The sequence below is a fragment of the Acinonyx jubatus genome, chromosome B4 (genome assembly GCF_027475565.1).
Source record: "Acinonyx jubatus isolate Ajub_Pintada_27869175 chromosome B4, VMU_Ajub_asm_v1.0, whole genome shotgun sequence".
NCBI classification, from domain to species: domain Eukaryota; kingdom Metazoa; phylum Chordata; class Mammalia; order Carnivora; family Felidae; genus Acinonyx; species Acinonyx jubatus.
In genome coordinates, this window is record NC_069387.1 from 63,382,360 (window position 1) to 63,396,790 (window position 14,431).

Sequence of the window (14,431 nt, forward strand, 5' to 3'; positions counted from 1 at the left end):
TATTTTAATTCTGATAAAATTTCTGGTGATGGAATTTGTTACTTAGAATGTGTCCTCTTAAAGGCATGAATCATTAAAATCTTAGCTATCAGAAACTGCAAAGTTCTGCCATACAAATAGAGGTCCATAGAAATTGGCTTTCCCAACATCTTAGAGCAAGTCACTGGCTGTTCTTGCTCTTTGAGTTCCAGTTCTGTGCCAATTAAGCTATTGTTTTGAGCGCAATCTATTTAAGGAGAAAACTAAGAGACTGAAGGATGTTCTAAATTGTACCTTTATCCATAATCCTGAATGTGGACCCTATTCTGCCTAAATCAGGCACTGCTAGTCAAGAGGTGTAATGTCCAACCTTGTCAGTCCTGTGACTGCAAGAAAATGACCTTCATTAGGTTATGAATTAAAATGAAGAACTATGAAATCTAGCTACCACATTGTGATACTTATAGGATTAGGTGGATTAAAGGGGGAATTCTAGAGGTGTGCCTGGCATATAATCTAGCACCATGACTGGAATTAATAAAATATTTTTTCCTTTGTACCTGTCCTCTCCCTACTGATTCTTTCATATATGTGTCTTGACTTGGAGATATATCAGTTATTTGGGCATTTTAATGATCATTTGGACTGAAGTTCAGTAGGAGGAAAAACTTTCTTTTTAATAGTCAAGGCTTTTATTTTTAAATTTCTTTTTAAGTTTATTTATTTATTTTGAGACAGAGAGAGAGAAAGGGAGGCAGGGGGAGGGGCAGAGAGAGGGAGAAAGAGAATCCTAAGCAGGCACTGCAGTCCAACACAGGGCTCAGTCTCACAAATTGTGAAATCATGACCTGGGTTGAGATCAAGAGTCGGATGCTTAACCGACTGAGCCACCCACGTGCCCCAACAGTCCAGCCTTTTAAACTGTCTTTTATAATAGCAATGACCTTTTAAAAAGTAGTGTTATTGTCAGTTACCTGTTTTCAAAAGGAAAGCAGTTAGTAACTATGCTTTTGAATAGCAAACTTTTTAACCACAACCCAGTACAACACTATCTGCATGTGTGAGCATGTGTGTATCTGGGATAAAATGTAGCCTTTCTGTGTGCTTACATACTCTATTTTCTGGTGGGCTTGCTAATGGGATGAAACCACATTTTGAAAAATCTTACGCCTTAGAGAAAAAGATGATAAGAAAACATTCTTTTTTGGCAGATTGCAAACATCCAGGGCCAAATTTAAAATGAGAAGGTGTTAGAAGGTGGAGGAGAGATAGTGAAGTATCTCTCAAACAGACAGGGCACTTGGAGACCAGGAAACAAAGAAAGACACTGCGTATCTTTTACAGAGTTGTATTCAGGGTACCTTACTGACACGGGGGGAGATAGGGCAAGGACAATCCACAGCAGCTTCAGAGTTATTCTCAGCAAAATCCAGACCTTCGTCCACAGACTTTATGAAGCGAGGGGACATGCAGAAGCGCACTGTAGTGAGACCAAAAGTTGACACGCGCCGCAAAGGGCTTGCACATACCCTTTAAATCTTGTGGCACCTCCTGTGCGTCAGGAAAGAAGGAAGTCTATGTTATCTTCAACAGATTCCTGGGAAGCTAAAATAAGCCTAAACCCATTCTGGCCTTGGCAGGTATCCCTAAGGTATGTATGTCAATGTCCAAGGGACCTGGGACACGTAGCCCGAAGAGAGGTCATTGAGCAAACATGAACAAGATGGAGGGCCAAAGATGGAGTCAGTATTGTGAGCACTCCTACAGATTGTACCTCTTGAAATATGTGAGTTTGGGTCCTAGATCTTGGTGAGGCAGATGGGGCATTGACATTTCCTTTTCCTTTTTCTGTTTTTTTTTGTTTGTTTTATTTTGTTTTGTTTTTAGAGGGAGAGAGCATTAGTTGGGGAGACGGGCAGAGGGAAAGAGAGAGAGGATCTTAAGCAGGTTTCACACTCAGCATGGAGCTTGATACAGGGCTCGATCCCATGACCCTGGTATCATGACCTGACCCAAAATCAAGAGTCAGGTGCTCAACCAACTGAACCACTTAGGTGCCCCAGGCATTGTCATTTTTATCAGCTCTCCCTATACTTACTTGTGCCAGGGCTATGATTTAAGGCTGTGAGAGCTGAAAGAAAATGCAACATAGGTACTGTGAATCGCAACTAACAGTGTTGCTAAAACTTTTACTCACCCTGTATTTTTTCTGTGGGTAGGTTTTAAACTTACTTGTTGTAGTTCTTGGATCAGTTCTTGTGTTAGCTCCCATCAGTTAGCAAATCCACTTAGACAGCTTTGGAAATCCAGGCGCGAGTGAAACCGACTGCCTTCTCACTGCTGGAGGAGTAGGGCAGCAGTGTTGACTGCTGCTGCCTTGCTCATAACTTGGTGTGTGTGACCTCACTTGCTCCTCATAACCCTGCGAGAGAAAAGGTAAAATTGTCTTCTTCGTTCAATAAGACCACCAGTACCAAAAAGCAAACAAGCAAACAAGCCCCAGGAATCTAAAATGTTAGCTAGCTTGCTCAAAGTCACAGAGCTAGCAGAGGAGGGTAAAAACGTCAATTCGGGTCTGCCTTACTGCGAGAAATCTTCATAACAAAGCGTTTTGCAATATGAAATAAAAAGCATCAGTGTCAGAAGTATTCTTACTGTGGATTAAATACTAATAAAATGGTAAGATGCCTTCATTTGGAGAAACATTGATGCCGTCCCCACACACGATTTTTCCCCCTCTGTGCAGCAGACTTGGAAGCCTGAGTTAAATGCCTGTTTTTTATGGTTTCTCTTGACTGTTTTTTTGTTTTGCTTTGTTTTTTGTTTTTCTGAAAAACCTGTGAAGTAGTGGGGGGGGGGCGGGTTGGTGGTGGTATCATTATTGTCAATACTGAGGTCTGAAAAGGTTGTGTGAGAATTTAAATGAAAGCTCAGATATTCTGACCACCTGCCCACGTCTTCACAGAAGCATTAATCCACGTGGGCAGAGTACTTGAATGTGTTGGGTAGAGGCCCAAGGTCAAAATGGCAGAGGAATAGGATCACGCAGTGTATTTGCTGTTTGAGTTGAGAATGTAGCCATATCAATACTGTGTTTGGTCCGGCAACCCTCTTGCACTGTTGGTGGGAATGCAAACTGGTGCAGCCACTCTGGAAAACAGTGTGGAGTTTCCTCAAAAAATTAAAAATAGACCTACCCTATGACCCAGCAGTAGCACTGCTAGGAATTTACCCAAGGGATACAGGAGTCCTGATGCATAGGGGCACTTGTACCCCAATGTTTATAGCAGCACTCTCAACAATAGCCAAATTATGGAAAGAGCCTAAATGTCCATCAACTGATGAGTGGATAAAGAAATTGTGGTTTATATACACAATGGAGTACTACGTGGCAATGAGAAAGAATGAAATATGGCCCTTTGTAGCAACGTGGATGGAACTGGAGAGTGTTATGCTAAGTGAAATAAGTCATACAGAGAAGGACAGATACCATATGTTTTTACTCTTATGGGGATCCTGAGAAACTTAACAGAAACCCATGGGGGAGGGGAAGGAAAAAAAAGAGGTTAGAGTAGGAGAGAGCCCAAGCATAAGAGACTCTTAAAAACTGAGAACAAACTGAGGATTGATAGGGGGTGGGAGGGCGGGGAGGGTAGGTGATGGGTATTGAAGAAGGCATCTTTTGGGATGAGCACTGGGTGTTGTATGGAAACCAATTTGACAATAAACTTCATATGTTGAAAAAAATAAAAAATAAAAATAAAAAAAATACTGTGGTCAACATTCTATAAAGTGACCTCATAAGGGACAAAATTAAGTGCTGTACTGACTGGCTATTTCACATAGCCAATAACTAGCCAGCTCAACAGGTAGACATGTTATCTGAGTTGAGATTTTTCCTTTCTGTGTCCAGTTTCTTTGAAGTACTTATTGACATGCAGTGCAGTAAACCATGCTAGGTGAATAAACAGTGGATTCATCAGTGGCTTTTAAGTGTATTTGGCCTCATCCAGCTGAAATTTAAGATTTTACGAATGATTAAAGAAAAAGGATAAGTGTAAGTAGGTCATTTGTACCATAACTGTAGAAAGGCTGATTAAATTATAAACAATAAGGAGAGTGGATAAAGTTTACTAAGAGTTTCCTATGTGTCAGACAGTGTTCAAAGTGTTTTACCCATTTTAGCTTAGGAAATCTCCTTAAAATCCCGTTGAAAGTCAATACTACTCTAGTTTTTACAGATGAGGAAATCAAGCCACTAATAGCTTAGATTAATAAACTAATAGCTTCATAGACCTGAGGGTCATAGTTTGATAAATAGTAGAGCAAGCATAACCTGACTCCAGATCTTATGCTTATGATACTGTTATATAGCCTCCGTGTATAACAGAAATTAAACTAAGTTAATAGAAAATGGGTCCTAATTGTAATTTTGTTGTTAACTTATAATCTGAACTTATACAAGTCACTTCATCTCTTTCTACCTCTGTGTCGTCATCTGTGAAGTGTGTATAATACCTATTCTGTCAACAAGTTTAATTTGTGATAGGGATCAAAAGCTGGAGTGCTAAAGTGACCCTAGGGCAGGATATGTTGTGGAAATGAGAGATGATGAGGAAGAGGTAAAGACGATAGAAAGTGCTAGAAAGTATATGTTTTAAAAGCTTATATGCAAGAAATATTTCACAATGTTGGTTTGGTGGCAGAAAAGTAAGTGCCAACATGGCAATTGTCAGGGTAGGCTGTGGGTACCATCTTCATGGGAAGATGGGTGGGAGGGGCCAGAAGTAGCTCTGTGAGTGGATGTACAGCGATGCCCTGTGGGTGGCGCTACTCAGTGATGGCAGGCCACATTGGACGGCTGCAAGATGAGAGAAAGCTGATGTGGTGGGGGAAGTTAGGATGAAGCATAATCACACGTGGTATGTATGTATGTATATATGTGCCCCTTCAGCACTTTTGTATCCTTCGGATACAACATCCCTAGTAGTGCAATTGCTGGGTCTTAGGGTAGCTCTAGTTTTAATTTTTTGAGGAACCTCCATATACTGTTTTTCAGAGTGGCTGCACCAGTTTGCATTCCCACCAACAGTGTAAAAGGGTTCCCCTTCCTCCACATCTTCACCAACATCTGTTCTTTCCTGAGTTGCTAATTCTAACCATTCTGAGAGATGTGACGTGGTATCTCATTGTGGTGTTGATTGGCAGTATTCACTGATTTAAATGTTAATCTTATCCAAAAACACCCTCCAAGTGGACACATAGAATTAACCATCACAACCCTCTGCAGGATGTGCTGTAAGCAAGGCCTTCTTAGGACATTAGAGCCTTTACCATCCCATTCTCAGAGTGTGTTTTAAATGCCAGCATTTTTTTGTTCAATGTATTAGGTAGAAATCCTATAACCTGCTTGAGTTAAATTAATGGATAACAAGGTACTTTTAAAATTGTGTAACAGCCTACAAATGCAAGGAATTTAGGGAAGTGGTGAGTGGAAAGGGTATGGGTAGAGTTTAGTATAAATGGGTGGATTGCCACCTGTCAGGAGGAGTACAGTTTGGCAAGAGAACAATCAACCCTTGTTTTTGTGACCAGACACTTTACTACACACAGTGCAGGGAGGAGGGGCCTTCTTAGAACCTTCTCTTAGATCTGCAGGAAAATCCCATTTTTGTTCTGGCGGGGAATGGCTTGGGTGGGGCCTTTCGAACTCTGGTGCTGCTCCCTAACCATTGAGTTCTTACCTACTGTTCCTGCTGTTGGCTCTCCGAGAGGTCTCCTTGTAGTGCTGTGAACCCGTGGGTTGAGGAACTGGGTAGATACATATAACTTGTTTCTATAGTAGCTGTCTCTTGAGCCATATTGTCTCATAAACTTGGGGGGAATCTAATTAATTAGAAGGGATGATTATGTTACTAATATACTTACAGATAGAGTAACCCCAATTTTAATTCTTCGAGTCAGAATAGAACAGCATTTTCACATTGTTGCTCAATAAATGTTTGGAAACCATTATTCTATTTTTATAATTCATCTCTTTTCTGTCTCACCTCTGATGTTCCCCACAACTCACATTTGAGTGCCTATGATAGGAAGGATGCTGTATTTTTTTTTTTTAGGAGTAATGAAATAGAATTTAGATTTCCTTGAGGAAGTTTTAAATGAGATGGATCTTAGTATCACTATGGAAATTAAGTTTTTATTAACAAAGTAAATATTACATACTGTCAAATACCTTTTAGAGTATGTTTTTATAACTGAAATCTTTCTACAGAATAAGCTTTTCTTTAGTCTGACTTGCAGACTGGTGGTTTTATTTCCAGTGAACTCTTACAACAAAATGTTCATTAATTAAAAATAGCTGCCCCATACAGGAAACAGCTCATATAGCAGCTTCTGACACTGTTCTAAAAACAGACTTGAGCTGCTCTGAGTGCTAAAGAAGAATGAACGCTGAAAACCTTGTGAACGAATTCAGGTAAAAGCATGATATTTTTAAAGAAGGATCTATGGTCTTTACATTTATGTTTTTCTGTTTATAAGACTCATGTGCTTATTATTAAAAAACCAAGTATTACAGCAATGTATTCTGTAGAAACTGAAATTCCCACCCAAATTGTGGTGTCCATGGAGTCTGGTGGTTTTTACCAGATTTTTTTTTCTATGCATCTACAGAGTATATGCTTTTTTTTTTTTTTAATGTTTGTTTATTTTTGACAGAGAGCACATGTGTGAGCACGGGAGAGGCAGAGAGAGAGAAAGACACAGAATCCAAAGCAGGCTCCAGGCTCTGAGCTGTCAGCACAGAGCCTGATGCAAGGTTTGAACTCATGAGCTATCAGATCATGACCTGAGCCAAAGTCAGACACTTAACCAACTGAGCCACCCAGGCACCCCAAGTATATACTTATTTTTAAAATGGACTTATACGGGGATGCCTTGGTGGCTCAGTCAGTTGAGTGTCCAGCTTCAGCTCAGGTCATGATCTTGCTGTTTCCAAGTTGAAGCCGCGTGTTGGTCTCTGTGCTGACAGCCCAGAGCCTGGAGCCTGTTTCAGATTCTGTGTCTACTTCTCTCTCTGCTGCTCCCCGACTTGCACGCTGTCTGTCTGTCTGTCTGTCTCTCTCTCTCTCTCAAAAATAAATAAACATTTTTTAAAAATGGGATTGTATGTTCTTTAAACTTGGTTTTTTCATTTGTATGTATTAGAAATTTTCCACATCAAATTTTCAAAGCCCTCTTCCTTTATTATTTCTTTTTAAAAACATTTTTTTAACTTTTATTTGTTTTTGAGAGAGACAGAGCACAAGGGGAGAGGGGCAGAGAGAGAGGGAGACACAGAATCCAAAGTAGACTCCAGGCTCTGAGCTGTCAGTGCAGAGCCTGATGTGGAGCTCGAACTCTCGGACTGGGAGATCATGATCTGAGCCAAAATCTGATGCTTAATCAACTGAGCCACCCAGGCACCCCTATTATTTCTTCTACATTAGCATCTCACTGTATAGCTGTACTACAGTTTGTTTAAACGAGGTGTCTATTAATAGGTTAATGAGTTGATATTCTATTTACATTTTTTTCCTTGAAAGTCATTGTTTTTAGGGCAGATGTAATTGAACAAAGTTAGCACATATAGTATATTGATAGTGTAATATATTGGGAGTTTATTATATGTCTGGAACTTTTTAATGCATTATTCTGTGAAAATTAGAATAATTCTATGCTATAAGGAATTTATTATTGTCCGTATTCTCGAGATGCAGAAAGCCTCCAGGATCCTTGCATGCCAACATCTATAAGATGAACTGAAAGTCAGGGGTGACTGGAGCAGACATGTGAGAGCCCGTTAAATCCAGAGGAGCAGGGGTGCCTGGGTAGCTCAGTTGTGTCAGACTCTTCATTTTGGTTCAGGTCATGATCTCATGGCCATGAGATGGAGCCCCGCATTGGGCTCTGTGCTGACAGTGCAGGGCCTGCTTGGGATTCTGTCTCCCTCTCTCTCTGCCCTTCCCCCAGTCACGTACACACTTTCTGTTTCTCTCTCAAACATTAAAAATAAGAATAAAGAAAGAGGAGCTAAGCAAAAGGACAGCAGCCGTGTTAGCATAAGAGAAAACATAGCATAAGAGTTTAGAAATTCTTACTGGTGTCACTGATGTTAAAAATCCTTTCTGGTTGCCATAACAACTGGCTTCAAAAGACCTGCCATCTTAACCCCGTGACTGTGCCTTGAGGAATTCTGGCCATTACCACAGACTGCTTGGCATTTGTCTATCCCTCGCCTGTCTTCCGAATGCCTGTTGTGAATTTATCTGATACTCAGGGACTTTCCTCACATTTGTCTGTGATCCTCGTGTGCCTTGCTGAGCACCAGGAGATGTCAGCTGATGCTGAGATTCCCATCCGTGGCCAGTCCTCTTTGATGGCTTGTGCAGCTGCTTATTGTTTTTTACTGAAAATGGAAACTTTTAAGTTCTTGTCACTATTAGTCACTTACACTCTAAGATAGACTCTAAGGAAATTCTCCGGAGACTTAGAAGGTGTATTTCATATGCCTCAATGATTGCTGAATTGATCCTAAGTACAATAGATTAAGCTTTTAGAGGGGAAAAAAAGTTTACTGCACAGTATATTTCTTTATAATTTAGTCTGTCATGCCTAGAGAGAAGTGAAGCTTAAAAAGCCACTAAAAGGGACTTGTTGGGGTTATTTATGGCAGTGTAACAAACCACTCCAAAACCAGATAGTCTAAAACAGCAATTTATCTCGTGACTCACTGAGTTGTCCAGGAGGTTCTGTTTTTTTGCGGTATCATCTGGATGCTGGGATGGCTGTGGTCCTCCGAGTCTTGGTTGGGGAGATCAGCTGGGACCCAGTGGCGGCTTAGGTTGCCTTGTGGTATCTGGGTTCCAAATGGAAGAAGAGGATGCTGCCCAAGCAGTTAAGGGCTAGGCCTACAACTGGCACTGCATCATTTTTGTCATTGTCTGATGGTTCAAGCAGTAATCGGCCCAGCCCAGAGTCCATGTGGGAAAGAACTCCACAAGGAGTGGATACCTACAAGGGTGGTTCATTGGAGGTGATCACCAGAACAGCAATTTACTACAGGGCACACTCTGGCCACTCACACACGTGCACACTGCACTTGCCCACACCCAAGACTCCCACAAGTCTTGCTCTATTGCTATGTTAGCTTGAGTTCAGGAGCTCATTCATGTCAGGTCCAGGTACAGATGAGGCTCTTTTGGTGCAGCTGTTCTCAACCAAATACCTGTGAACTAAAGGCACAAATTATTTGCTCTCCTCCCCTGACCCAACATGCAATGGCAAGGCAGGGACAGGAAAATTGCCACAGACGCTCCCCTTCAAAAAGGCATCAGAGGCTGTGGAGAAGTCACAAGGATACACTGCTGGTGGAGATGTAAAATGATGCCATTGCTTTGGAAACAGTCTGGCAGTTCCACAAAAGGTTAAACATAGTTAGCATTTGACCTTTCCTAAGTGTATATCCAAGAGAAAACATATGTCCACCCAAAACTTATACAGGAATATAACATAAGGTTATAATAGCCAAAAGGTGGAAACAACTCAAATATCTATCAACTGATGAACAGATACATGAAATGTAGTGTATCCATACAATGGAATGAAGTACTGATACATATTGCAACGTGGATGAACCTTGAAAATGTGCTAGGTGCAAGAAGTGGGTCACGGAGACCACATAGTGTATGATTCCATCAATATGAAATGTCCAGAATGGGCAAATCTATAAAGACAAAGTAGATTAGCAGCTTCTTAGAGCTGAGTATATGGGTGGGATGGGTATATGGGGATGATAACTAAAGAGTACAGGTTTCTTTTGAGGTCATGGAATTTTTTTTTAATTTTTTTTTTTAACTTTTATTTATTTTTGAGACAGAGAGAGAGCATGAACGGGGGAGGGGCAAAGAGAGGGAGACACAGAATCTGAAACAGGCTCCAGGCCCTGAGCTGTCAGCACAGAGCCTGACGCGGGGCTCGAACTCACGGACCGCGAGATCATGACCTGAGCCAAAGTCGGATGCTTAACCGACTGAGCCACCCAGGCACCCCGGTAACGGAATTTTTTAAAAGTAACTTGCTTGTATCTGTGAATATCCTAAAAACCTGAGTTGCAAACTTTGGGTAAATTATATGGTAGGTGAATTATATCTCAGTAATGCTGTTATTTTTTTTTTTTTTTTGAAAACACAGAACAGGGAAATGGGAGACACCTAGCGCCCTCCCTGGTCCACAGCGGTTCTAAAATCCAGCTAGGTAAATGTCAATGGTTTCGTGAAAAGTTTCTAACTGGGGTGGTTCTTCGTGGCTCTGGTCTCCGCCCTCTAGGCTCTTGGTTATGTCCTCTGAATCTTACTTTTCCATAAGAAATGACTTATATTTGTAGCCTCTTCCTGCCTGAATAAGGGCCCTGGTATTTTTCATTTTGAAATGTCTCTTTAGTCCACACCAATGCTCTTTCCGTTGATATGTTTTTCAGAGTTTTTATGTGTGTTCTCACAGATCTCTTTGGGTTCACAACATTACAAACCATTCCCACAAATCTCTTTGAGACAGGGGTCTACCTTGAACTGCCTTTAAGTCAGGGGTTATATGAAAATATCTTTAAGAGTCTTACGAGCTCTACTGTCTAGGAGAGATGGTTCTTAGAATCACACTGAAAATTCTTCACAGCCTTTTGGTCTAGCTCTGTGATTTGCAAAGTGTGGTCTCTGTAGCAGCAGCATTAATATCACCTGGAGACTACAGAGGTCAGACCCCATTCCAGACCTGAAAATTGGGTGCAGCAGTCTGGGTTTTAACACCCATGCCTCAACCCCAGCTGAGTCTGGTGCACACAGAGTTTTAGAACCACTGGTCTAACATAGTCTATGAGGAACCAAGCACCTAACATCTTTGATAGCTCAAAAAAGGTTGAGGCCACATCTTACTGGCAACACAGGATTTGATTTTGGCCTTGAGCCATGTCTCACTTTGAGCTTACTTTGTGCTAAGATGCTGAAATGAGGAATGGTTTTATTTTGAACCCATCAAGTTTGGCTCCTCTATATTTCCTCTAAATTCTTCTTGAAAAGGAACCAAACGGTTCCTTTTTAGTTCATCTCACTACTCCTGTATTTTATCATAGGCGGCTAACATGAACCACTTAGTACTTTCAGCATTCTTGCTGAAATTCTCCATAGTCTGATGCATGAATCTGTTAGGTGCCCTTTCTATTTCCGTGCTATTGCATGCTTTGGGTTTGCTAGTTATTCTGTCAGTGCAGGATGTAGACTCCCTTTCTTTAGCCACCAGCAGCATTTCTTCATGTTTTTCAGATCTTTATTAACTGTCTCCTAGAGACCCTTCTTGATTCTGCCCATCACTGAGACTCAAGCTGGTATAGATTTTAGGTTTTTGTTACAGTCCCACTTCTGGTACCAAATTTTGTTATCTATTGCTGCCTAACAAATCACCGTCAAATTTCATGGCTTAAGGCAACAACTATTTTCTTGCTCACAGCTTTGGGATCTGGCTGGGGTTTGGTAAGGATGGCTCCTTTCTGGTCCGTGTGCTGTTTGCTGGGACAGCGTGATTAGAGCTGGAAGATTTATTTCCAAGGTCGCTCGCTTACAGGGCTGGCAACTTGGTGTTGACTGTTGACTGTCAGCTGTGATCTTAGCTGGAGTTGTCAGCTGGACCTTCATTCTCTTCCATGGAGGCCTTTCTCATGCATGTGGCTCTTTGGACTTTCTCATAATGTGGCAGCTGGACTCCAAAAAGAAGGAAGCAGAAGTTGCCAGACCTCTTAAAGATTTAGCTCAGAGCTGGTGCAATGTCATTTCTGTTCTTTTCTGTTTGATGGAGTCATTCAAAGAGGTGATAAATGACCCTACCTCTTGGTATGAAAATAGTGGCAAAGAATTTGAGGCTGTCATCAACCCGCCCCAGTCTGTTAGGGATATATTTTGTTTGTTTGTTTGTACTATTGGAAAGGCACTCTTGGCTTAAGTTATAAGTTGGTGAAAAGTAATTGTTAGCTGGAGAAAGTTTCAAGGTTTGGAAGGAGGCTAAGAGAAACATTTACATATAACTAGCCTCTCAACATTTGCGGAAATTTTATTTTTTTATTATTATTTAAAAATTTTACTTGTGTATGTGTGTTTTAATCAAAGCAGTGGGAAAACCTCATCAGATTTTTCTTTTTTTTTTTTAATTTAAGTTTTAGTTAACAGGAGTAGAATTCAATGTGTTTGTGGAAACTATATTTTTTTAAATGTTTATTTTGAGATAGAGTGCAAGTCAGGAAGGGGCATAGAGAGAAGGAGAGAGAAAATCCCAAGCAGGCTCTGCTTCTGTCAGCGTAGAGCCTGATGCGGGGCCTGAACCCACAAACTGAGATCACAACCTGAGCCGAAACCAAGAGTCAGATGTTCAACTGACTACACCACCCAGGCACCCCTGTGGAGATTTTAAATGTTGTATTTCACTGGTTGACAAAAGTCATTTTTTTTTCCATGGAATTAAACTCATTAACAGAATATAGTCTTTAGCACTTGGGTTATGCCAAGATTTGTATGTGACAGGGATGTCTGAATGCATTTATATATTTTAATTGGTCTGAAAATTGAGCTAGTTATTTTTGGTAAAGGTTGTCTTATATATTACCAAAGGTAGAGAAATAACCCCTTTCTATAGACTTTCCTCCCTAGAGTCAGGACTAAATGCTATTCAGGAGTTGTGAACAATGAAAGGCAAACTCACTGCATTGTAGAAATGATTGTGGTAAAGGCAGAAGTGAATAGTGGGGGGGAAAGAATTCCCAAGATTTTCTACCATTTGGAGCTTTTGCAGCTGTTTCCAGATTGGTAAGAGAGGACAAGACCGATGGCAGAAACTCCCTCTGGTCCTGCTTATTCACCCAAATTATGTATGAAGTTTGCTCATACAGGCTCATAAGTGGCTTCCTGAATGTGTAAAGCACTTATGTTAGTAAATTTTTCTCTATCCACATTGGAACTCCATCAAAAAAAAAAAAAAAATCAGACTTAGTGCTTTATTACAATAGTGATTCAACAGAGTTTAAATACGCCTTACAGGCATATTTTAAAATTAATAGAATCTGACTGGTATTAAATCTTTGACCTTTAGTTCCTATTTTTACTTAGAATTGAACATTTGATTGAATGCTTTTGGTTTGGGTTATAATCTTTTTTTTTTTTTAATGTTTATTTATTTTGAAAGAGAGATTGAGTGAGCGAGTGGAGAAGGCAGAGAGAGAGTGTGAGAGGGAATCCCAAGCAGTCTCCATGCTCAGTACAGAACCCAACACCAGGCTCAATGTCACAACCGTGAGATCATGACCTGAGCCGAAATCGAGAGTTGGATTCGCTTAACCCACTGAGCCACCCACGCACCTCTGGTTTGGGTTGTACATTATCTTAATAATACTGATAAGATATTGTTAAACATAAGTTGAATATTTTTTCTCTAATTTGATCATTTGTAAAAATGGGGCAGCACTACTTTCCCTTACTTTTAGTTTTTCACTCTCCTGCATGTAAGTAGTTGTCAAGTTGACTAGTAATGTACTTCCTCCTTTTTTGTTCTTTCCTTGATTCGTCTCTTTATGTTTTTCTTCCTTACTCTCCTCATACCCTACCAAGTCTGGTGGAGTGACCTATTCAGGAGGGAAATTATGGATAGTATGGATAAGATGACATGATACATGTGTTTAGAAGAATCCTTCTAGATGCCATTGTCAAACTTCCCTGGCATAATGCTCATGACCAACAGTTTAGAAGATGATAACATGCACATGTAATGCACAGGTTTGAAACCTAGAAGAAATATAATCAAAAAAGGCAAGAAGTGCTGCATATAACTAGAGGGTATGTAACTCTATCCTTTAAGCTTCCAATCTGTCCTTTTTACAGTTTTACTTGCAAAATTCCCTGTGGTGCCTTTTTATTTCTTTGTAAATTATGTGAAGCCAGCCTTTCAGCAAAATCTGCTTATTTGCCCCAAATAAATGTGTTTATGCGATTCCTGATTTTTAATTTTAGTTACTCCAGATCTCTTTGATTTCCAAAACCTGTTTGGCCTATCACTTTTTATTTTGGTAGCATTTATAAGCTATTTCTGGGCCATTGTTTGGGTTGTTTTTAAAAGATATACCCATGAAAACTACAAAGTGCTGATGACAGAAATAAAAGAAAGAAAGAAAAATCTAAGACATATTGTGTTCGTGGATTGGAAGATTCTTAATAAAGAGGACAGTTCTCCCAAATTGCTGTATATAGGTTTAATATAGTTCCTGTTAAAATTCTAGCAAGATTTTTTATGGGTGTAGATAAGATTATCCTAAAAATTTACATGGAAAGGCAAAGTAACCAAAACAGCTAAAAAATTAAAATTAAAAAAAAAAAAAACA

At 40.2% G+C, this 14,431-nt stretch overlaps 1 protein-coding gene and 1 long non-coding RNA gene across 5 annotated transcripts in view; one reads left to right on the forward strand and one right to left on the reverse strand.

Moving 5' to 3' along the window:
• Positions 1 to 14,431, forward strand: part of FGD4 (FYVE, RhoGEF and PH domain containing 4) — a 241,886-nt gene that overhangs the window by 51,432 nt on the left and 176,023 nt on the right. The window lies entirely within an intron of this gene.
• The window catches only part of LOC113593014 (uncharacterized), a 34,979-nt gene that overhangs the window by 5,137 nt on the left and 15,411 nt on the right, over positions 1 to 14,431 (reverse strand). Inside the window, exons 2-5 of the long non-coding RNA XR_003413042.2 lie at positions 8,754 to 9,254; positions 5,724 to 5,865; positions 2,212 to 2,401; positions 1,341 to 1,530 (exon numbers count right to left, since the gene is read on the reverse strand). This is a non-coding gene — a long non-coding RNA (uncharacterized LOC113593014). The remainder of the gene's footprint in view (positions 1 to 1,340; positions 1,531 to 2,211; positions 2,402 to 5,723; positions 5,866 to 8,753; positions 9,255 to 14,431) is intronic.